Raw genomic sequence first — 23746 nt, 5'->3', positions numbered from 1 at the left:
ATTGCAATGGGGCCATTTAGATAATCCAGGATAATTTCCTATCTCAAGGTTCTAAATATGTGGTTAAATCTACAAGGTTCATTTTGCTATATAAGATAACATTTCACAGCTTCCAGAGAGTAAGACACTGACAACTTTGGTGGGGGCATATTCTGCTTACCATACTTTTCAGCTGTAATATGAAGAATGTCTTATTTTGGGTTCCCTCTGAAACAGACTCTGAGGCTAAGATTTAAGTACAAGTCCCAGGAAGCCAAGAAAGAAGTGGAGAAGTGAGGCAGTAAGCGAAGAAAGCAAATAAGTGGGTTAATGAGCAGGGTACTGGATAGGCAATGGACTGAATTCCTCCAAACACCTTCAGAATAGTCACACCAAGGGGCAAAAAACCTGGGGCATGATTCATCAATTCATGTCATTTATTAGTTAGAGGTCACATTAATTCCCAACGCTTCAGAAACTTCTTGCCCCCAACTGTAGAAGGACTGCACAGCTAGAGATTGTCCTTAACAAAGACACAAAAGAGGCCAAAAATTTGTTCCATCTGAAGGCCCTCCAGAGTGGACAAAGGTGAAGATGGCATCTCAAACAAGGGGCTTTGTTTTTCAGGGAAGTGTGGTATTATGTATCAAAAGTTTAAATGCTCATATTTTCTGATCAAGCAATTCTACTTCCAGAGAATTTATGCTAAGGGCATAATTGGACACATATGTAATAATTGTCTGTAACATTTTAAAAACTGGAAATAATTTAAATTTCCATCAATAGGGGATTAAATTATGGTAATACAATTGAACGCTCTGCTATAATTAAGAACAATGATGTTCATTTACTGATAAAGGAAACAGTTCCTGACATAATTCTGAGAAGAAAAGCAGGTTACAAATAGTAAGTATATTATAAATCCATTTATGTAAAATTATGTATGTATAATATATGTGTGTGTGTGTGTATGCATAGCAAGATGGCTGGAAGAATGTTCATCAAAAGTCTAACAGTAGTTATTTCTAGGAAGCAGAATTTCTCATCCTTTATATTTTCTCCTTTATACTTCTGCATGCTACAAAAAATTTTACAATAAACAACGCATTATTGGGGTTCTTTCTTGAGTGGCTCAGTTGGTTAAGCATCTGCCTTCAGCTCAGGTCATGATCCCAGGGTCCTGAGATTAGCCCCAAGGCAGGACCCCTGCTCAGCAGGGAGTCTGCTTCTCCTTCTGCCTCTGTATTCCCCTCGCTTGTGTGCACCCCTCCACCAAATAAATGAAGTTTTAAAAAAAGATTTGTTTCCAAAAAACAATGCATTATTAATCTATCACAAAAAATATTTTTCCTTTAAAAACAGTTCAAATTTGTCCTAAAAGATAAGCTTCTTTTCAGACCTAATATGATAATGTTCAATGTGCTTAGATGTACTTCTCCATTTTAAAACTGCATGAGGCTAGGGACCATGCATTACACAGAATACTTACGGCGTATTTTGAACACAGCAGGTGCTTAATAAATATTTATTCTTTAATTGATTTTCATCAGTATGAAATTCAGTAAAACAACATACTGAATAAACTGGGTCACATTGAAATTTTTACACTGCCTGAAGGTGACTTCCCAAAATGCTGAGAAGCCTGGTGTGGCCTTATCAGGCAGAGACCTGCTGCAGCAGGCAAGGGCAGGCCTGTCCTGCATGGACACACCCGCATCATAGAAGAGATGCTATCAAGAGCCTCATTTCCTTCAAGTACAGGTGAAAAGCAATGTACAGCCTTACAATTTTACAGCATAAACAAGACAAATGGAATCTGTGTCAATCTATGAGAAATTAATTCAACACCTTAAGCCCTGAAACTCTAGTCCTTCCAGAAGAACACTGTACTTCCATTTATGTACTATGGCAGAGCTGACTAGAGGCAGAGAGGAACAAGCCATGGTGTGCCCGTAGTGCAATAGGGAGAGGACTATTTCAGCATAAACCTTCACGGTCTTCTGTCCAAAACCCACATCCTCCTCTTATGTCTAAAGCGAAAAATTTCTCACCTGTCCAGGTTGTTCTTGGACTCTCCTTTGTTGCTCAGAATCTAAATAATGAGCAGATGGAGATAAAAATAGAAAACAAACAAGTCCCAATTGACCTTTGTATTAAAGTACTGTAAGAGGTTCTAAGAGGAGAACGCAGGAGGAGACACCAGAGAATCAAGTAGAATGGATGCTGGGAATTCATGAGGTGTCAGTTATAGATCCAGAGTTTTGGAGAGGCCCTGATGTACATGTGGAAGGGAATGAGGATTACAGTGAAGTAGAGAGATTTTTTATATTAAGAAAGCATACCACATACTAAAATCTAATCTGAATGGTATGAATAAAATGGGTGAGTGGTATGGTACATGAATTTTATCTCAATAAAGGTATTAAAAAAAATACCCTCCCAGAAAAATGCATACCCCACTTTAGCAGTTTATTGAGAAAGTAAAAAAAATATTTTTTAAGAACTCTAGTTACTTTTTGGGTGCCATACTACTTTGAATTCATTCTTGCACTGAGACTGAGCCATGTGGAACTTCAATTATGTTTGTGTCGTGCTAGATTAGAGAAAGGATTCCTAAAGATCCTTTACTCCCAGCTCTCATTTCAAAGGTGAGGAAATAAAGCTGGGAAGGTTAAGTAAGTTTTCATGGTCACACAGTAGTAAAGCTGGGAACTATGGCATTCTGATCACAGGTCTTTTGAAATCCATCACACCACCCCCACCAACACTCTTCCTGCTATTGTTAACGGAAAGAAACAAGTTGAGGGTAAACGTGATTAGAACACATGGTTATTATGCCCACGGCTCAGTCCAGTTTTTCTAGCCTTTAGAACAAATCAGTCAGCTTGGCATCAATCCAATCAGTTGCACACCATAGTCCAGCTAATAGCCAAAGCCATAGAGATTCAGCCTTTTTGGCCCAAGCCTGGAGAATAATCATTCTCACAATGGCAATGTTGCCCTTGCCTCCTTTTGAAGAGCAACAGGAAATAACAATTGTTATTTACTTGGGCACTTATCCATGTATCAACTTCGGCAGGGCAGTCAAACCCCCTTGACACTGGAATTTGGAGAGTGCAATTTTTTAAATAAGAATTTAAAAACTACTAAATGTCACTAATGTAAATAACACCCATCTGTGAATCACATCAGAAATTTACAAAGTTAATTATGGGGATTGCATCTATGATGCTCTCCCAGGATGGCTTTGGCACCTGCTACGTGCTAGGCGCTGGTCTAGACATTTTACATATGGCATGTCTTTTAATCCCCATAATAATTCTATTACATGAGTATTAATCACCCCATTTTAATTTTAAAAAGCTGACACATGATGTGAGCAGGACCAAAGTAGTAAGAGACTAATTCTAATGTCAATACAATATTCTTAGGGCTCAAGGAGAGCAGTCTTCATGATGTGATTTAAGGTTGTAGCAAAAGAATTCCCTTTTATCCCAAGGAAGTCATCCTGGTAACTGTCATTTCATCATTAGTTTCATTCATCTATAACTGAAATACCCTTAATAGTCAACTATGAAATTAAAAATAATCTATGCATTGATCAGAATAGACAATGCTATGCCTCAGAATAAACTAGAATCTCAGTGACTTGACATAATAAAAGTATTTCTTGCTCAAGCAAAGTCTAATGCAGATATCTAGAGTCCTTTAAGGGAACCAGGGATGAGATAAGGAGAGCACGGATGGTAAAGGATGAGAGATGGACGGTAAAGGATGTTTTAGATTCACAGCATGCACATCAATGAGGTCTACAAGTGAAGTATATCATTTCCACTTAAATTCTGTGGGCCAGAATTCAGTGGCCAGCCTAATTCCACAGGTGACAGGGAAACATGGGGAAGTAGAGGGATGGGTGAACACTATAATCCCTGCCAAACTCCTAAAAGAATTATAGCTTTGGTTCTTACCTGTCAGCACATTAGTTAATAAGAGTAACAATAGGCACAAGTAATATGTAAGGAATCTCTTCTTCAGGATAGGACTAGAAAAGAAGAGATAAAAAAAAAAGAGATGGGGGCACCTGGATGGCTCACTCAGTCGGTTAAACTCAGGTCATGGTCTTGAGATCCTGGGATTGAACCCTACATTGGGCTTCCTGCTCAGCAGGGAGTCTGCTTCTCCTTCTCCCTCTGTGTGATCTCTCTCTCTCTCTCTCTCTCTCTCTCAAATAAATAAAATAGCTTTTAAAAAGGGACAGTGACAGAGACAAATGTACATATTTGACAGTTTTGTTGATTTTTGCCTGACTTGCAAGATCAATCTACTAAATGCACTGTGTCTTCAGCTCATTGTTCATGGTTCTAATGGCTTTGGTTGTGAGACAGATTAGACTTTACATTTTATAAGTATAAATTCTCTCAGAAGTATCAGAAATAAAGCTGTTTGTTCATTTTATTCACAGGAGCAACTAGGTACTTTGTAGATACAACTAAATGAATAAATATTTTCCTGATAAGGTGACTCTAACATATTTAACAAATTCACAATTTTTCCATTTATTTCTACTATAAAACTCAACAACAATAAAACAATGAATTGGCCTGAAAAGGGAAAATAAATCAAATTTAGAGATGCATGAAATTTTTAAATCATATAGTTCAAGGAAAAATTGTGATTTATTAAACATCAATAATTACTATTGGTACATGACCCAGTTAAGACAAAATCCTGACTTGGATCTTCCTCTTCACTAAGTCTAATCACCAACTGCATTTGATTTTATCTCTAAAATACCTTTCAAATTCATCATTTTCTTGTCATCCTTCTATCCCCAGTTCAGCCACCTCAAACATTCTCACCTGGAGTATCATATCACCTCTTAGATGATCTCCCTGCACTCTGCCTTGCCCACTCCCTCAATCCTACCCTAGAGGGCGGTGAGCTTGAAACTGCAGGGTGCAAGGGAATCTTTCTGGAAGCCAGTTGAACATGCTGATCCCCTCCCTCACACTCTCATGCCAAAAGTCTGATTCAATGGATCTGGAGCATAGTTCAGAGCTCTGAATTTTTAACAAGTGCTGCAGAAGATTTAAAAATTTTTTAATTTATTTTTTTTAAATTTTTAATTTAAATTCAACTTAGTTAACATATAGTGTATTATTAGTTTCGAGGGTAGAATTTAGTGATTCACCAGTTGCATATAACACTCAGTGCTCATTATACCACATGCCCTCCTTGATGTCCATCACCCAATTACCCCATTCCATCATCCACCTCCCCTCCAACAACCATCAGTTTGTTTCCTATAGTTAAGAGTCTCTTATGGTTTGCCTCCCTGTTTTTATTTTATTTTTCCTTCCCTTTCCCTATGTTCATCTGTTTTGTTTCTTAAATTCCACATACAAGTAAAGAAGATTTTGCGTGTAAAGAAGATTTTGTGTGTGGTCCTAGGAGAAACGCTGCTCCACATAAAATCTTAGCAAAATCCAAATCTCAATTGTCAATCCTCCGTTTAAAGAAAATGAATGGCCAGTCAGCGCCTGCTGAATAAATTGCAAGCTCCTTATCATAAAATATAAAGACTCCATGACCCAGGCCTTGAATATCTCTCCAGACTCATGTTTCACTATTCCTTCTCATTCCTTACACTTTTAGAATCACCAGTGCCAAACTATTTCCTGAGCACATTGTGTTGTTTCTGACTCTAGATTAGCCCACGCTGTTCTGCCACTCAAAATTTCCTTGCACATTGTCTTCCTGATAACCAGTATTTACCTTCAAAATTGAGCTCGAGTCATTTCCTTTGTTAATTTCCTCAACTACATCACCATTGACAGATAATGTCTTCCTCTTCTTTGTTCCTCCTGAATGCTCCTGACCTTTGTATGGACTTCTATGACTGCACATCTCTGTTTACATTCCTCTCATTCCCTGTCTGTTCATCATCTCACCTCCTTGCTTCAGTTTGGTGCCTGGCATGTGGAGGTACTAAATAAACATCACTGAATGACAGGTAAAGAGAAAAAATGAACTCCTTTGGGGATAACAACAAACACAGATTTCTCTTTGGATTATTTCTTAAGGTTAAATATTTTAGGTCAGTTCAATTTATGGCATTTTATCTTTCCTACTTTATTCAAATTAATTCTACAAACACTTTTTGAAAGCCTACTATGCAGGTCATTGTACAATAGTGCTCCTTTTTTTCTTTTTTTGTACAATAACATTTCTTAAAATCCAATGTTTATGTACTAAAAACTATGAGATATAGGTTTTCTTTGCCTTTTATTCTCTACCACTCTTTCATTAATTTTCTTATTCAACTAATGGTTTTGGTCCCAGTTAGATAGACTATTAGCACTTTGAAGACTATGTGATATCTTTTGAGATGCTTTATAATAGTAATAAATGTTTCTCTTTGAAAAAGCTAGAATTTCTTTTAAAATAGTATAGTATCAGGTAGTGTTAAAGTGGTTTCCATACATTTGTGTTTCTATTTAATGGGCTTCTTTGGAGAAGCGCAGGATAAAGTAAATAGCAGCCTTATACTTAACCCACATCCTAACTAATCAATAAGTTGTATTTGGGTTTTGGTTTTTTTTTTTTAACTGAATGATCTAAGCATCTAATTCGCATCCTGAGGGAGACTGTTAAGTAATAGAATGGACCTCTGTCTTTCTATATTTATCTCTGGATCTTTGTACTTAATTCAAAGACCTCCTCTGGATTATGAAAGCAGACTGTGACAGTTGAAAAGGTGGCATAAATATTGTAGCCTTGGTTACCCCAGTTGAACTAAAAAAAACCCTCTTTTGTATGTTTATTCAAAAGTTCAGGTTAGGATCTTAAGCCTGTACATAACAATGTAACAAAGTACTTAAACATTACAGTTTAATACAATCCCTTATATATCTTATTATGTAAATTTGTCTCTCAGAGAAGAAAATGTTACTATAAAATAAACAGTAAAACTCTTAAACTAGCCAACATACTGCAATCTAAAACAATTTTCTAACAGAAGACATTGCTTCTTTTTAACAGAAGAGCAGTTACTACAACTATACCCTCTGACATCAAAACAGTATTAATAATTACATATCCTATATTTGTTGACATCATAGAGTTATTTGGATGTGTTAAAAATATCTCCAGGAATAGTCTTCACTCTAGCCATAAACCTGTAAATTTTGCATGTAAAGATAAAAACTGTCCACAGCAATCAACAGTAACACTCCAAGTCTGGCTCACCCAAACAACATAGTGCAGATGGTCAGAGGGCACTGTTAGCATTAACCAGAAATCACAGAGAGCCCCCCATTCCTGCCTAGAGAACAAGTGCCCTCAGTGCAGCAATGACCAAACTCAAAACTGTCCCAGAAAATATACAATGAAGAGTTACAAACAGGCCCCAAGGAGGGATAAGAATTTATAATAAAGTTTCATATCACGTGTAGAGTAGCTATAATTATTTTTATAAAACAGAAAATAACAAATGTTGATGAGGATATGGAAAAATTGAAACTCTCATACCATTATTGGTGGGAATGTAAAATGGTGACACTTTTTAGCAGTTCTTCAATGAATTAGACATAGAATTACTATATGACCACAATTTCACTCCTAGGCATATACCCAAAGGAAAAAAAACAAGGACTCAAAACAGATACATGAATGTGCATAGCAGCACTATTCATATCAAAAGGTCAGAAAAATGCTAATGTCAATCAACAGATGAATGGGTAAACAAAATGTAGTATATACATACAATGGAATACTATTCAGCCTTATAAAAGGAATGAAGTACTAATACATGGTACAACATTGATTAACCTAGAAAATATGGTAAGCAAAAGAAGCTAGTCACAGAAGGCCACATGAAGACTGTCTCTTCAACAAATGGTGTTGGGAAAACTGGATAACAACAAGCAAAAGAATAAAACTTGACCAATTTCTTATATCATATACAAAAATAAATTCAAAATGGATGAAAGACCTAAACGTGATATTTGAAACCATAAAAATCCTAGAAGAGAGCCCATGAAATCTCTGACATCAGCCATAGCAACATTTTTCTAGATATGTCTCCTGAGGCAAGGGAAACAAAAGCAAAAATAAACTATTGGGATTTCATCAAAATAAAACGCTTGTACACAGCAAAGGAAATAATCAACAAAACTAAAAGGCAATCTATAGAATGGGAGAAGATATTTGCAACTAATATATCTGATAAAAGGTATCAGAATATATAAGAACTTATATAACTCAAAACCCCAAAAAATGAAAAATTCAATTTAAAAATGGGCAGAAGACGCGAATAGACATTTTTCCAAGTAAGACAGGAAAATGGCCAACAGACATAAGAAAAGATACTCAATATCACTTATCATCAGGGAAATGCAAATAGAAATTATAATGAGATATCATCTCACACCTGTCAGAATGGCTAAAATGAACAATACAAGAAACAACAGATGCTGGCAAGGATGTGAAGAAAGGAGAACCCTCCTACACTATTGGTAGGAATACAAACTGGTACAGCCACTCTGAAAAACAGTATGGAAGTTACTCAAAAAGTTAAAAATAGACCTACCCTATGATCCAGTAATTGCACTATTAGGTATTTACCCAAAGAATATAAAAATACTAATTTAAAGAGATACATGTACCCTGATGTTTATTATCTACAATAGCCAAATTATGGAAACAGTCCAAATATCCATTGGATGATGAATGGATAAAGAAGAGGTGGTGTATATATATACATACATATATATACACACACACACATACACACACATGTACATACATCCTCATACATGTATATACATACATACATATACACACATGGCGAAATATTACTCAGCCATAAAAAAGAATGAGATCCTACCATTTACAATGATATGGATGGAGCTAGAAAGTATTATGCTAAGCAAAATAAATCAGAGAAAGACAAATACTATATGATTTCACTTATACGTGTAATTTAAGAAACAAAACAAATAAGCAAATAGAAAATCTTCTTTGAGAGGGAGGCAAACCAAGAAACAGACTTTTTTTTAAAGTTTATTTATTTATAATCTCTACACCCAATGTGGTGCTCAAACTTATGACCTGAAGATCAAGAATCTCATGATCTACCAACTGAGCCAGCCAGGTGCCCCAAGAAACAGACTCTTAACTATAGAGAACAAAGTGATGGTTATCAGAGGGGAGGTGGATGAGGGATGGGTGAAATAGGTGCTGGGGATTAAGGAATGGATTTGTGATGAGCACTGGGTGTTTTATGAAAGTGTTTAATCACTATATTGTACACCTGAAACTAATATTACACTGTATATTAACTAACTGGAATGTGAATAAAAACTTAAAAAAAAAAAAAAGAAAGAAAGATATCCAAATTGCTAAGAAGTAAAACTCTCACTATTTGCAGAAGACATGATACTATATATAAAAAACTCTGGACTCCCAACAAAAATTATTAGAACTAATAAATGAATTCAATAAAGTTATGGGCTACAAAATTAATATATAGAAATCTGTTATACTTCTATACACTAATAGTGAGTTAGCAGAAATAAAAATTAAGAAAACAATTCCAAAAAAAAAGAAAACAATTCCATTTACTATTACACCCAAAAGAACAAACTATCTAGGAATGCATTTAATTTTTTTTTTAAGATTCTATTTCTCTATTTGTGAGAGACACAGAGAGGCAGAGACATAGGCAGAGGAGGAGGAGCAGAAGCAGGCTCCCTGTGGGAAGCCTAATGCACGACTCGATCCCAGGACCCTGAGATCACGTCCTGAGCCAAAGGCAGATGTTCAACCACTGAGCTACCCAGACATCCCAGGAATGCATTTAATTAAGGAGGTAAAAGATCTATACTCTGAAAACTATAAGACACTGATGAAAAAAGTTGAAGATGATACAAATAAATGCAAAGATATGCCATGCTCATGAATTGGAAGAATTAATAATATTAAAATGTCCATACTAGCCAAAGAAATCTACAGATTCAATATAATCTCTATCAAAACACAAGCAGTATTTTTCACAGAACCAGAACAAATAATCTTAAAATTGTATGGAACCATACATAATCTCAAATAGCCAAAGTAATCTTCAGAGAGAAAAACAAAACTGTAGGTGTCACAGTTGTATCCTAGATACCAAACTATATCATAAAGCTACAGTAACCAAAATGGTATGGTACTGTCACAAAAACAGACACAGATAACAAAATAGGATAGAAAGCTTAGAAATAAACCCATGATTATATGGTCAATTAATCTATGACAAGAAAGGCAAGTATATAATGGGGGAAAGATGGTCTCTTCAATAAATAATGCTGGAAAAACTAGACTGCTGCATGCAAAAGAACAAAACTGGACTGCTTTCTTACACCATACACAAAAATAAACTCAAAATGGATTAAAGACCTAAATGTGAGACCTGAAACCACAAAAAATTTTTAAGACAACACACCAGTAATTCTCTGACATCATCCATAGCAACATTTTTCTATATACATCTCCTAAGGCAAGGAAAACAAAAGCAAAAATAAACTATTGGGACTACATCAAAAGTAAAAGTTTTTGCACAGTAAAGGCAACTCAGTGAATGGGAAAAGATATTTGCAAATGATATATCCAATAAGGGGTAATATACAAAATGTATAAAGAACTTATACAACCCAACGCCAAAAAAAATCAAACAATCCAATTTAAAAATGGGCAGAGGACCTAAACAGACATTTTTCCAAAGAAGACATATAGATGGCCAGTAACACATGAAAGGATATTCAATATCACCAATCATCAGGGAAATGCAAGTCAAAGCCAAAATGAGATAACACTTCACACCAGTCAGAATTGCTAGTATGAAAAATACAAGAAATAACAAGTGTTGCTGAGGATGTAGAGAAAAGAGAATTCTTGCACACTATTGGGGGAATGTAAATTGGCACAACCATTGTGGAAAACATTATGGAGAGTCCTGAAAAACTTAAAAATAAAAATATCATATGATCCAGTAAATGTATTGCTGGGTATTTTTCCCAAGGAGAATGAAAACATTAATCCAAAAAGATATATGCACCTCTATGGTTATCGCAGCATTATTTACAATAGTCAAGATATGGAAGCAACTGAATTATCTATCAATAGATGAATGGATAAAGATTTGGTATATCTATACAACAGAACATTATTCGGCCATAAAAAAAGAATAAAATCTGCCATTGGCAATAACATGGATGGACCTAGAGGATATAATGCTAAGTGAAATAAGTCAGACAGAGAAAGACAAATATCATATGATTTCACTTATATGTAGAATCTAAAAAACAAAACAAATGAACAAACAGAACTGAAACAGATTCTTAAATACAGAGAACAAATCGGTGGTTGCCAGAAGGGCATGAGTGAAATAGGTGAAGGAGATTAAAAGGTTCCAAACTACCTTCCAGTTATAAAATAAATAAATCACAGGGATGAAAAGTACAACCTACACAATGGCTAAAATTAACAAGTCAAGAAACGACAGATGCTGGCGAGGATGCAGAGAAAGGGGAACCCTCTTACACTGTTGGTGGGAATGCAAGCTGGTGCAGCCACTCTGGAAAACAGTATGGAGGATCCTCAAAAAGTTGAAAATAGAGCTACCCTATGACCCAGCAATTTCACTACTATGGATTTACCCCAAAGATACAAATGTAGTGATCTGAAGGAGCACCTGCACTCCAGTGTTTATAGCAGCAATGTCCACAATAGCCAAACTATGGAAAGAACCCAGATGTCCATGACAGATGAATGGATAAAAAAGATGTGGTATATATAATATATATATATAGATATATATGGATATATATATGGTATATATATATATATGGATTATATATATAAAATAGATTATATATATACATACAATGGATTATTTGCAATGACATGGATGGATTATAATATATATGTAAAAGAGATTTTATATATATATACATATATATATATACATATGTATATATATACACAATGGATTATTTGCAACAACATGGATGGAACTAGAGGATATTATGCTAAGAGAAAGAAGTTAATCAGAAAAAGACAATTATCATATGATCTCACTTATATGTGGAATTTAAGAAACAAAACAGAGGATCATAGGAGAAAAGAGGAAAAAATAAAATAAGACTAAATCAGAGAGGGAGACAAACCATAAGAGACTCTTAATCATAGGAAACAAACTGAGGGTTGCTGGAAAGGAGGGGGATGGGAGGATGGGGCAAGTGGGTGATGGACATTAGGAGGGCACATGATGCAACCCATATTGGGTATTATATAAGACTGATGAATCACTGAACTCCATCTCCAAAATTAATAATACATTATATGTTAATTAATTGAATTCAAATAAAAAATAATCAAAAGTAAAATAAAATACATTAACAGAAAAAGGAAAATACAACCTAAGGAATATACTCAGTAATATTGTAATAATTTTGTATAGTGACAGACATTATCTACAGCTATCCTGGTGAGCACTGAGTAATGTATAGAATTGTCAAATCACTATGTTGCACATCTGAAACTAATATAACATCGTATATTAAGTATACTTTAATTAAAAAACAAAGAAAAGGGGACACTTAGGTGGCTCAGTGGTTGAGCACCTGCCTTTGGCTGGGGTTGTGATCCTGGGACCCTGGGATCAAGTCTCACATCGGGCTCACCACCGGGAGCTTACTTCTCCCTTTGCCTGTGTCTCTGCCTCTCTGTGTCTCTCATGAATAAATAAATAAAATCTTTTTTTAAAATGAAGAAAAGTAGTAATACTACAAAGTCAAATAATATAAACCCCAAATTTACAACTCTGGTAATGTAAGATGCTTACACATACCTAAGTTAAATGTCTTAACTCCCAGGATCCCGGGATCATGCTCTGAGCTGAAGGCAGATGCTTAATCACTGAGCTACCCAGGCATCCCAAGAGATTCCTTTTTTAAGGCATATATAAAGAACGTGGAATAAGAATGGCTTTAGACACCTTAACAACAATACTGGAAACTAGAAGATAAAGGAACAATGGCTTCCAAATCAGAAGAAAATGATCTCCAACCTAGAACTTTACCCGCAGCCAAACTATTACTCAAATATGAAGGTAATATAAAAAGCATCTTCAGACATATAAGGGCTCAAAAACTGATTTCCACTCACCCTTTTTTGGAGAGTGTGTTCCATTAAAATGAAAGAGTAACAAGAATATTTTGAGAAGGGATGTCTGGGTGGCTCAGTGATTGAGCATCTGCCTTCAGCTCAGGGTGTGTTCCAGGATTTGGGATTGAGTCCTGCGTCGGGCTCCTTTCAAGAGCCTGCTTCTTTCTCTGTCTATGTCTCTGCCTCTCTCTCTCTCTCTTCTCATAAATAATCTTTAAAAAAAGAATATTTTGAGAAAAAATAAGACATGATTCTGACACAGAAGAGAGCAAAGGGAATTCCCAGTTTCAGGATAAAGGGTGCCACCAGACTGACAACTGTGTACCAAACCAGGGGTAACCACTCAAGATCGAGAGGTCAAACACCAAGTCAGAAAACTCCAGAAAAGATTGTCCCAAGAAATGAAGTCAACTGAATACCCAATGTTTCTGAGTATTTTGAAAATTTGCACAGTTTGAGATTGAATTATATAAACCAAACATAGGCAAACTTTCCTGTAAAGGGCCAGTTAGTAAATATTTTAGGCTTTTCAAGCCATAGAATCTCTGTTACACTACTTTACTTTGCTGTTGTGGGGTATGGTATAGCAGACATAAACAATATGTAAACAAATAGCAAGGCTATGTTTCAAATAAAATTGATTTACAAAAGCAGGTAGCAGGCTATATTTGGCCCATGACCCAGAGTTTGCTGACTCCTGATATAAGCATAGAAAAAACTCAACAGGGGCACCTGGCTGGATCAGTCAGTGTAGCATGTGCCTTTTGATCTTGGGGTTGTGAGTCTGAATCCCCCACTGAGTGTAGAGATTACTTTTAAAAAATCTTTAGGGGAACCTGGGTGGCTCAATCAGTTAGGCGTCCAATTCTTTATTTTGGTTCAGGTCATGATCTCAGAGTCATGAGATCAAGCCCGATGTGCAGCTCCTCACTGAGTGTGGAACCTGCTTAAGATTCTCTCCCTCTTCCCCACCACCCCTGCCCTGCTCACGCACATATGCTCTCTCTCTCTCAAAAAAAAAATAATAATAAAATTTTAAAAAAGGAAAAAATCTTTTAAAAAGAAAAAACTCAAATTTATAAACATGAACACTATTAATTCCCAGGAAAATAAAAGTTGTGCAGAGAAGTAAATGTTATCATGGCTCAGAGAAATGGGAATAAAATTTACATAACCATAATCATGTAACTACTGGATATTGATGCTACTAAAATAACTATATGTCTATATTAGAGGATGAAGAAATGGGAAATATGCAAATATGTGATACATGCAAGGGAGAAGAGTAGAAGAAAGTTAACCCTCATCTGTAGGAAATAACATCTAAAGTGGAGATATCAAGAAGGAGCCAAGACAACTAACTTCTCAGCCCCAAATGAAGCCCAACTTGGCAGAGAAAATGTAATGGAAAAGTGGAAATGAAGTGAGGAAACACTAATGTGCCAAGCCACTGTTGTCCAGGAGACTTTTTTTTTCACTTGGATACAATTTTTATTTAGTCTTTTTTTAAAAGTAGGCTAGTCTTTTCTCTACGCAAAACTTCAAATACTGTTAATTTTAAAAACCTATTTACTATCTCCATCAACATTATTCAAGTAAACACTGAACATTGATCAAATTAAGGAAACAGATGTAGTAAAAAGCTAGTCAATGTACATATAAAACATATATAAACAAGAATATGTTATATTCTGACTTATGTGTAAAAAGATTACCAGCATTTCTCTTAGGTGAAATTCAGCATACCTGGTAAAATATATTCACCACTGCCACTTAGGTGATGTGTAATATTAATATAAGAGGAGATAGCTATGGCAAGCTGCTTCCATTCAAAGATGTTGGCAAAATAGTCACATCCTTTTCTTTTTTTTAATCCTCAAAACATCCTCTTAAAATTAAATACCCAAGACCAGATCCAATTATATAGTGGACATTGAATATTTAAGGACCTCATTTTTTGTCCAGGAGATTTTTAAAGCTGTTACTCAAAATATCTATGGCACTGCCCATATGAGGGACTCTAAGAAGAAATGGACTGCCACCAAAAAAAGCTCTAAAACTTCTCTCACATCAACACAATGAGACACAAAGATCTGATCCTTCAAAAAGAATTCATCTGCTAAGGAGGACATAGACACTGATACCAAGCTCCTTAGAAGAGGAATGTGGAAAAAAAAAGAAGAGGAATGTAGTATTGCATACCCATTGCCACTTCTGGTAGAATATTACAGATAGAGGCAAAACATCCTGTAGAAATGAGTTGATGAAGGCTCAGTGCTTAAGAGTAAACTTTGAGCAAATTCACAAGACTGGAATCAGTAATAAAGGACTCAGAATCTAGATGAGATCTCCCAAAGCCATATAGAACAACAGGAACAGGATCCTAACCTAAACTCTTCTTTAAGCCAACAAGTTGTGTTCTTACCAGCTTGTTAGGGATGCTAGAAACCCTGAAAAGCCTCTACAAAATTCTTTTGACAATCTAGGTTTAGTTGCTCCAACAATTATTTTTGACATCTTAATAAAACCTCAAGTTAAGGAATCCTTTCAGGCATTGTAATATTGAAGTATGTAGTAAAATAGCATCTCGGAATATTAAACTTTATGGCTTTTTAAAGTTTTCTGTACTTCTTGGACCCTATACTTACAGAGAATTTATAGCAAGAATGAAGAGCAAGGTACAGACTTCATGTCCTAATAATAAACTGGAAAGAAAAGAGCAAAAAACAATCCTCTCTCCAATTCCAGGTTAATCTTCTCTCTCTCTCTCTCTCTCTCCCAGGATCCCTTGAGCTGGGATTGAGAGGAAAATACTGGTAGGAGTAAATAAGAAATAAGGACTTGAAGGAGGAAATAAGGAAATGGACTTTTTGAGGAAATAAGAAAAATGGACTTGAAAGAACAACATGGTAACTAATACCAAATAATCAAATGGGGGCTGAGCCAATCCTCATCAACCAGCAATACAATTCTAATCCAAACCACATATAAGCCAAGCTGAAAAGCTATAGAGTGAGAATCTGCCATTGATAAAAGCTTATACATAATCCTTGAAGCATCTAATGGATGGCTGTCCACTCAAGCCCAAACCATGCTGAATTCCATGTGAACTGCCTCTTGAGGACATCCCAATAAACTCATAGGTTTATGACACCCAGAAAAGCAGATTATCAAAAGGGAACCCTCAGCACCATGTGAATTTGAATGGAACTAGAGAGTAGTAAATTCTACTCCATGTGAATTTGAATGGAACTAGAGAGTAGTAAATTCTACTCCAATCACAGACATTTGGTCTGAGTGGGTCCCATTTGACTATAGAGTTACCCAAGGAGGCTACTCTAAGGTATCCAGTCTTTTTTTTTTTTTAAGATTTTATTTATTTGTTTGAGAGAGAGAGAGAGAGTGAGAATGAGCAGTGGGGAGGGGCAGAGAGAGAGAGAGAGAGAGAGAGAGATTGAGATTGAGAAGCAGACTCTCTGCTGAACAGGAAGCCTAACGCAAGGCTTGATCCCAGAACCTGAAGATCATGACCTGAGCTAAAGGCAGACACATAACTGACCAAGCCATCCAGGTGCCCCTAAGGAATCCAATCTTAATAAGATTTATTTTTGTCTATATATTTTAAAAGTTCATGCCATGTGTGGGAATATATACATTCTCCAATTTCCACTTCCTGATGTGAAATATATCAAGGGGTACAGAAATTTCATTAAGAAACAAGATCTGAAATTGAAAGTCTTGTTTAGTCTCTAACTTGAATGAAGGGTTCATTAATAACAGAGTCTCCACTGGAACTCCATGAATGTCCAAGATAAGATAGTTACTAATTCCAGTCAGTGATTCAAGCACTGCAAACAACAGCAGCAAAAAAAGTACCCTTTGGATAATTGGCACCTCTCTATTGTATTCTCATAAGAAAATGTCTTTTATAAGAGAACCAATACCATCACATTTATAAGCATAGGTTAAAAGTTCTACTGAAGCCCTGTATCTCTGTTCAATCTTCATCTATAATTTATAACCAGTGCTACATTGTCAGCTTAAAGCTATGCCATCCTTGTTAAGCTCCACCAAATTTAATAAATACATAGGAATCTGAGGTTAACACTCCTATTTATTTAGGAATTTTCTGAAAGAGGAAAAATGATGTATAACCTTTTAAAAACAGAACAGGCAATGATCTGATCTGATAATAAATCAGTTTAATCAGCATATGAGAGAGAGCTCAGACCTTCTCTAGCAGTAAGTAAGAAATAGCACGTAACAAGACACCTGCTTATTCTTTAATGTTTATGATAGGGCTATGTGTCCATGTGACATTAGCTAAGAAAGATGGTTCCCAGGGATGGACTATAGTCAAAAAGGCCAACCACAGACATAAAGTGCTAAGTGAAATATTGTGGCTCCGGGGAAAATATAGTGGGAGTGTAAATATGTGGGTTACAGACACTAGCTAAGGGCAGACAGGGTGATTTGTGTCTCAGGCAGCCTCTAATAAATTTCTGGATACCTTTTACAACCTTACCAAACTAGCTGTTCCAAACACAACAGCTGTGTCGACTGACTTAAATAGACTAAGTTATTAAGTCTTAACAAAATGAGGAGGAGTTGCTGCTATGATAACAAGCTATGGAACACAGTCAAATGTTTGGTAAGGGCTTAAAACAAGTGCTGGAACACTGGGTAAGTATTCAGAGGAAGCTGAACAGATGTCATGGTGAAGAATAGATGATATTTTCATCAACGCATTTAAGGTCAGAAAAAGAATGACAGACATTAGGGCTTGAAAGAATCTTGGAGGATTACCTAACCCACGACTCTCTTTTTTAACATTTGAAGAAAATAAACCAAGGAAAGTTGCTACTTGCCCAATGTCATGTGAGTTTTCTTCATTTCCTGTTTAGACTCTTTTAACCGTATTATTTTGGTCTCCTCTACTTAAGTTTCTTGAGGACAGGTACTTGAACCTTTTAGACCATCCTTGCATTCCATAATTGTTGTTTAATCAGGAATTTCATGGATATAAACTCTGGCCCCCTAGGCTTCCTCCATTCAAATCAATCCTTTCCTTCCAGTTCCCATACACATGCAAATCAAGCAAATACTAATGCAACATCTTTCTCCTCATGACTTCATGGAGGAAGTAAACAGAGAGCCAGGTCTACCAGATTATTTTATTGCTCCCAAGATAAAGGAAGAGTCATAAGTATCACCCTTTAGGGAGACTAAAATTCATCCTTAGAGAAAAATGAAGGGCTAACATGATATACATGCTACAAAACAAATCTGCCAAATGAAGTCTGCTGGTGAGAGAAAAAACCCATACCACGTGCTGGTAAATTTTGCACTGAGTCTCAGGTAGCTGATTCATAAATACCAAGTGAGGAATTAATTTGAGAAAGTCACATGGGAAATTTCATCTCAGTTTTGGTGATATAAATGCCCTTCATTCCTTCATCAAATATTTACTGAGCACCTACTCTGTACTCAGCACTGATTTAGACATTAAATATCCAGTGGTAAAAAGCCAAAGTATCTCCCCTTAGTCACTCAAAAACAAAATCACAGTCTTTCTGACAATTTCTTTTCCAAACCCTCTATCATCCAGCATCCTGTGTCCTACCCAGTGTCTCTTTTGTCTCTTTTCCCCCTTTACATTTGCTTCTAGAACTAGTACATTAGCCCAGGCTTTTGTTGACTTGGGCCTAAACCAGTTTTCAAATTCTCAATCTTCTTTCAATCTAAAATGTACACCATGACCAGATAATGGTCTTAAAAATCCTGACTTATTCCGGTTTGTTCAATTCTCAAAAGCTTCAGATGGCTCCACATAGCCTACCTCAAACTCCTGACTGCCATTTCCCAGTCTCCGAGTTCTGGTTCTATTTCTCTATCCAAGCTTAATCAACAGGAATACTAATTCAGCAGCAATCTGAAGCTGCATCAAGGTTGGTTTTTCCTTTTTTTGTTTTGGTTTTTTTACCCTGTATCTTATAAGTTTACACAAAGAAAGAAAAGATTTGTAAGACAAGCAATTCTTTAATTTATATGGGTTAGGTTCTTAGAAAAGCAATTTTAAATAAATGTAAAGTATATAGGCTTTAATTTCCCCATAGAACAATGTTATTATAAATATTAACACTCTTGACTAAGAAGCTAATGCCTAACATTTTTACTGCAGGTCAAGACAGTGGAAAAAGTGTGGTAAGTCAAAACAATGTCAGGAGGATTTTCTTTTCTGTGGAAATAGTTCTACCTCTAACTAAGCATCCACCAAGCACCCCTTTGTGGAACCCACAATCACCATCAATTATCAACCTGTACACTATAAAATATAAATATTTCTCAAGTGTATGTAAGCAATCAAGGTAATACAATCATAAGTGTGCATTTATTTTTTAAGTATGCATTTAATATGATATGTTATCAAAACTTATTATATAATTTCATTGTTTACTTGATAACTTCCACTTTATTTTTACTGAAGTAATGCAGAAGGTGAGAGACACCTTCACTAAGGACTTAGAATTTAGGAGGTTTACTTGGGTCAGTCTTTTTTTTTTTTTTTTTTTGGACATTTTTAAATTTGTATTTAAACTCAATTACCACATAGCGTATTAGTTGCAGAGGTAGAGGTCAGTGATTCATCAGTCTTATACAATACCCAGTGCTCATTACATCACATGCCCTCTTTAATGCCCATCACCCAATTACTCAATCCCCTCATCCCCAGCCCTCCAGCAAACCTCAGTTTGTTTCCTATGATTAAGAATTTCTCTCCCTCTCTGATTTCATCTTGTTTTATTTTTTCCTCTCTTCACCTACGATCCTCTGTTTTGTTTCTTAAATCCCACACATGAGTGAGATCATATGATAATTGTCTTTTTCTGATTGACTTATCTCACTTAGATAAATAATACCTATTAGTTCCATCCACATCGTTACAAATGGCAAGATTTGGGACACTTGGGTGGCTCAGGTGTTGAGCATCTGCCTTCAGCTCAGGGCATTATCCTGGAGTCATTAGGATCGAGTCCCACATCAGGCTCCTAGCAGGGAGCCTGCATCTCCCTCTGCCTATGTCTCTGACTCTCTCTGTGTGTCTCTCATGAATAAATAAAATTGTTAAAAAAAAAAGCAAGATTTCATTTTTTTGATGACCGAGTAGCATTCCACTGTATATATATATATATATATATATACATATATATATGTATATATGTATATATACATTCCACTGTATATATATATATATATATATATATATATATATATATATATATATACCACACATTCTTTATCCATTCATCTGTCAATGGACTCTGGGTTCTTTCCATAATTTGACTATTGTGGACATTGCTGCTATAAACATTGGAGTGTGGATGCCCCTTCATATCACTAAATTTGCATCTTCGGGGTAGATTTTCAGTAGTGTAATTGTTGGGTTGTAGGGTGGCTCTATTTTCAACTTTTTGAGGAAACTTCATACTGTTTTTTCCAGAGTGGCTGCACCAGCCTGCATTCCCACCACAATGTACAAGGGTTTCCCTTTCTTACTTGGGTCAATTCTGACAATATCTTTGAGAAAGAGAGACCTAAGGGCTACTTGCAACTTTTTTCAGTGATACTGATAGACATATCAAATGGTTGGTACCTTTTTTTCTTTCAAGAAAAAAATCTTATAGTAAACTTAAAAGCTTAAGCACTAGAGATTAAATTAAAGGTCTTTGTGTATTTGAAAACTTTCTTGAATGGCAATATTATTAGCATAATCACACTACAATAACTAAAAGTGAGACTCTCAATTAAATTTTCATCTTTTAATCTCTCATCACTTCTTATTTCATAGTAATAAAAAGACCTAAAGTGCGGTAGACAAAGCTCAGCACAAAGTTTGATTTGGACCAAGTGAAGCAAGTCTCTCTACCTTGGTTACAACTCCGCTGTTGGCTGATCTTTATGGAAGGCAGCCAGCCTTCAGGATATAATCAGTCATTTATGTGAATTTTTATAGATAGATTATGTCACTGGGTTAATCGCTGATTTTCTCTGACAAACACTGTTTGAAACTGTTAAATACAAATGTTTTTGCTCCAGAGTGTATCAAAAGCTTTTAAAATGTGCATGTCTATTGATCAGTAATAGACTCAGCAATTTAAATTTGCATTAATTTTTTCCTAAGGAAATAAGTATTAAGTACACAAATATATATTTATAAGAATGCTCATCATGATACTGTTTATAACCATGAAAAAAGGAAATAAGTGTCCATTAATAAATAAATAATTATTAAATAAAGATACAACCAGGCAATGTAAAACTTAGACTGGATTCTTGCCAGAAAGAAGAAGCTAAAGGACTGCACTCAGGTAATTTATTTTGAGAGGTGAATGCAGGGAATAGTAATGCAGGACCAAGAGGAATGGCACAAGGAAGAAGGAAAATCCAATTAAAGGTATATTATCAAACCAGAAACTATGGGAAACTGGAGTTTGATCTGACTGGAGACCTCGAAGGAACAACACAGAATGTGCCCCTCTAAAGTGTAAGCCTACACAATTGATTTGGGGAACATTTGTCCATTGGCTTTCAACCTCCACTGGTAAAGGTTTACCCATAAGGATTTACAATCTCATTCTGCCAAGTCGCCCATGCTCAAGTTTCTAAACAGGCCCCCACGGGTTTCCCGCATGAGGTGTGAAAAGTCCCAGGCAGAAACAGAAATATAGGGTGCAACTAAAGCAGGTACTTGTAAGGTAACACGTGCAATAGCTGGAGTAAAATTGGGGCTGAGAGGATGTGAGATATGAGAGCTAGAGGCGTCTAACACAAATATGTGCCAGAGAAGTGATGATATAGTTCTGTTGTCTATTAACATAGCAGATATCTGTTACTGATAAGAGAATAACAAAGTTATTGTAGCAAGTTACAAAATGCTATATATAGTATGATCCCATTTATTTTAGTTAGCTAGCTTTAGTTTCTACTAAGAGTCCCACAAGGTGTTTTTAAAGGGAAGGGGTGTTTTTAGTGCAAGAATCAATTAAGCGATAAGGGAAATGGGAATCTCAGAGGAACCATAATACAGACAGCACTCAGCCCTTAGGAGAATGGGAAGCCACAGAACTTGGATCCTAAGTACTCTCTCCACTTCAGTTGCTCTCTTACTCATGACCTAGTTCTGCTCCTCTGTCTTGACTGGCTCCCATACCCTATTTTTTGTACATTTGAATCTCTGCTTCCTCATCTAAGACAGTTTCTGTGTCTTCACAGATATCCCTTTATGTCTCTCTACAGTTGTACTGGTTGTTCATTGCTGGTATCCATTCTAATTGGTGGATGAATATGTCATATCATTTGTTAAATATTTTCAATAACAGTTGTGGATACACATATGCACACAAACACATACATACATAGACACACACATATATGTATTATGCAATTTTGGAGGCAAGAGAGGAAACATGGAAGGAAACAGAAAAGAAATCATTAGAGAGAAAATAAATGAACTAGAACCAGTGGAGGAAAGTATAACTATAACTGCACACACAAATATATAGTTTATATATACAGTAGCAGCAATACACACATAGAGGAATCTCCTTCAGCCCAGTGCCAGAAATAACTCTTTCTCCTTTCAGTCTATACATAGAATGTAGTTAGTAAAGGGAAGGGAGAATTTGTAGAAATTTGTTCTCTTCATCTCCAGATAATGTGTGTTTCCCTGGAGAAAGGTAAGGAGAAAATAGCTCATTAGTATACCTTTGTACAATAGATCAAAGTGGTCAGGTACTCATATGCTCATAATTAAATACATGAGAACCAGGAAACATAAAACTGTCATACTAGCATCAACTTTAAGAATTAGATGGTGTCCTAGGGGTGCTTGGGTGGCTCAGTTGGTTGAGCGTCCAACTCTTGTTTTTGATTCAGGTCATGATCTCAGGGTCACAAGATCAAGCCCTGCACCTGGCTCTGCATACTGGGAGTCAGCATGGGATTCACTCTCCCTCTACCCCTTCTCCCACTGCCAAAATAAAAAATAAAATCTTAAAAAAAAAAGAAAAGAATTAGATGGTATCCCAGGTTTCCCACAAAAATCTGAAGAAGACCTTTCTTATTCATCTTGGTATGTTCTAGCACACAAATATATTCAATATTAATAAATATTCTATTGAAATTTCAAGTACTTTAATTAAATATTACTTATAGCTAATATCTATCATTTTAGTTCCTGTATTCATCATGAATCTCTTTAAAAGAACTGCCTACCCAACTTCAGGCCATATGGTTTGAATGGCTTGGCCCCACTCTTAAATCAGGTATGAACCATGTCTGCATTACGTTAATTAGAAAATTCAATCCTTCCAACCATAAGGGGAGATTCTAAGAATAAGGCCGACACGTAGAAGCGAGAGATGAAGTGAGACCCAGCCCAAGAGATTTTTCTTGAGCACCTGTGTCATGCAACAGTTAAGCCAGTCTCCCCACTGGACTTGATAGTTATAAAGTCAATTATGAAACTCCCCTTTTGATTCAATCCATTTAGATTGAG

General features: G+C 35.9%; 1 protein-coding gene across 9 annotated transcripts in view; it reads right to left on the bottom strand.

Annotated features, from left to right (window-relative positions):
• Positions 1–23746, bottom strand: part of LOC121492476 (importin subunit alpha-8-like) — a 96538-nt gene that overhangs the window by 11068 nt on the left and 61724 nt on the right. The window contains exon 1 of one of the 9 annotated variants that reach the window (XM_041757756.1): positions 13189–13205. The exons of the other annotated variants lie outside the window; for them this stretch is intronic. The gene's annotated coding sequence lies outside the window, so the exon portion shown is untranslated. Of the gene's footprint in view, positions 1–13188; positions 13206–23746 lie in introns of those variants that run through there. 9 annotated transcript variants of the gene reach the window in all.

The sequence above is a fragment of the Vulpes lagopus genome, chromosome 6, assembly GCF_018345385.1.
Source record: "Vulpes lagopus strain Blue_001 chromosome 6, ASM1834538v1, whole genome shotgun sequence".
NCBI classification, from domain to species: Eukaryota; Metazoa; Chordata; class Mammalia; order Carnivora; family Canidae; genus Vulpes; species Vulpes lagopus.
This window is presented reverse-complemented; position numbering and strand designations above follow the sequence as displayed.